The sequence below is a fragment of the Coenobita brevimanus genome, chromosome 112, assembly GCF_032717465.1.
Source record: "Coenobita brevimanus isolate Jiangsu-jjx chromosome 112, ASM3271746v2, whole genome shotgun sequence".
NCBI classification, from domain to species: Eukaryota; Metazoa; Arthropoda; class Malacostraca; order Decapoda; family Coenobitidae; genus Coenobita; species Coenobita brevimanus.
This window is the reverse complement of record NC_137065.1, coordinates 4,389,863-4,392,362: the sequence shown is the minus strand read 5'-3', so window position 1 is coordinate 4,392,362 and position 2,500 is coordinate 4,389,863.

The window sequence follows — 2,500 nt, the reverse complement described above, 5'->3', positions numbered from 1 at the left end:
GAACAAGATTTAGCTGGAGAACAAGATTTAGCAGAACAAGATCTAGCAGGAGAACAAGATTTAACAGGAGAACAAGATTTAGGAGAACAAAATGTAGCCGAACAAGATTTAGCAGAACAAGATGTAGCAGCAGAACAAGATGTAGCAGCAGAACAAGATTTAGTAGAACAAGACTTAGTAGAACAAGATTTAGCAGGAGAACAAGATTTAGCGGCAGAACAAGATTTAGCAGAACAAGATTTAGCAGGAGAACAAGATTTAACAGCAGAACAAGAATCAGCAGCAGAATAAGAATTAGCAGCAGAACAAGAATTAGCAGAACAAGATTAAGCAAGAGAACAAGATTTAGCAGGAGAACAAGACTTAGCAGGAGATCAAGATTTAGCAGAACAAGATTTAGCAGCAGAACAAGATTTAGCAGCAGAACAAGATTTAGCAGCAGAACAAGGTTTAGCAGAGCAAGATTTAGCAGAACAAGATTAGCAGAAGAACAAGATTTGACACGAGAACATGATTTAGCAGAACATGATATAACAAAAACAGCTTCTTCGCGACCTAGCACCTCTTTCGTAGCGATTTATTTTGGGTATAACTGGTTAATATCTATTTGTGCGTTATTTTTTTCATAGTACTGGGATATTAGATGGATTTTTGTAAGATGTAATAAGCAAAATAAATCACCTAAGGAAAGGTGTTAGAGACCTTCCTTACGCGACAAGAGTACGAGCCTAGGTTTCAAAAGGCGATAATCTCTTGAACTTAGGATGCGTACTAACACCTCTTCCTAGGCGATTTATTTTACTTATTACACCTAGTCATCCTTTTTAGTGTCACTTCAATCATTATATTATCACCCTACTCCGCATAAATAACTTACAAACCCGCATTAACCAGCCGCATCCAAAAATAAATCGGTAAGGAAGAGGTGTCAGGGAGCTTCCTCAACAATACGGGCCATAGTTTTCAACTCTGACGTGGGGATATACCTGTTTGCTCTTTGTCCTGGTGGCTTTGACTGGGGGAACTGGAAAGTTCATGGGGAGTAGGTCCATTGGCGAGTAGGTCCATGGGGAGTAGGTCCATGGGAAGTAGATCCATGGGAAGTAGGTCCATGGGGAGTAGATCCATGGGGAGTAGGTCCATGGGGAGTAAATCAATGGGGAGTAGATCTATGGTGGGTGGGTTAATGGGGAGTAGGTTCATGGGGAGTAGATCCATGGGGAGTAGATCCATGGCGAGTACCGGCCTATCGAGAAAAAAAAAAGTACTTCGGTCGGATAAGGAACGTCCGTAACATCTCTTCCTTGGTGATTTATTTATTTTTTTTTTTATTACTTCTAGTTTTGTACATAATTGTCGCAGAGTATGGTGTTACTAGAGGGATTAATGTAACAAGGAAGAGGACAGGAAAGTGTAATAAACATAATAAATCGCTTAGAAAAAAGGTGTTAGGGAGCTTCCTTTACAAAGAATACAAGCCCATGTCCTAAGCTCATAAAATAGATATTACAGATGACACCATAAAACAAAAGAACCAATAACGCTCATCTGATTTCTTCCCTTTGTACTCCTTTGTATTCCTCCCCATCTTCCTTCTCCTTCCTTCCTTCCTTTCTTCCTCTACCTTCCTTCCTTCCTTCCTTCCTTCCTTTCTTCCTTCTCCTTCTCCTCCCTTCCTTCCTACCTTCCTTCTTTTCCTTCTTCTTTTCTTCCTTCCTTCCTTCCTTCCTTCTTTTCCTTCCTGCCAGCCTTCATTCATCCATTCATTCATTCTCCTTTTCCTTCCTTCCTTCCTTCCCTCCCCAGCTTCCCTCCCTCTCTCACGCTAAATACCGCGATAGGTGGTGGAGGGGTGGGAGGGCAGGGGTGAGTGGGGGAGCTGAAAGTTATGTGTGTGTGTAGGGGGGAAGGTAAGAGGCGGATGGGATGGGGAAGTTGGGGTGAGGGAAATTAGTGTGTGTGTGTGTGTGTGTGTGTGTGTGTGTGTTTTATGTGTCCGACTCTGGGCATAGACTTCACAGCCTGCTTTCAAGGCCCAGTAGCCCTCCTACGTACCGCACACCTCTACATGCCACCACTTCGGCGCTAACACCCACCGTCCATATACATGCTAGGGCTGTCTCATACAGGACTGGTGTATTGGTATTTGCGGGGGTATTTTTACGACATGTCGGCGGGTCTTCTGGTGGATCAGTAAAGTCTGATTTTATGAATGTGTGTGTGTGTGTGTGTGTGTGTGTGTGTGTGTGTGTGTGTGTGTGTATCATGAGGGATGGGGATGGCAGTTTATGCTTGTGGGGGGAGAGGGGAGATGGTGGTGTGCCAAAATGAGCTTAATGCAAAGGAGTAGGAGAGGGGGAGGAGGGAAGGGAGGGGAGGGGAAAGGGGAGGGGGAGGAGGAGAGGGAGGGGAGGGGAAAGGGGAGGGGGAGGGGAGAGATATGGAAAAGAGTGGGGGAGGGAGATGAGGAGGGGGAGGGGAGAGGTATGTATGTTGGGGT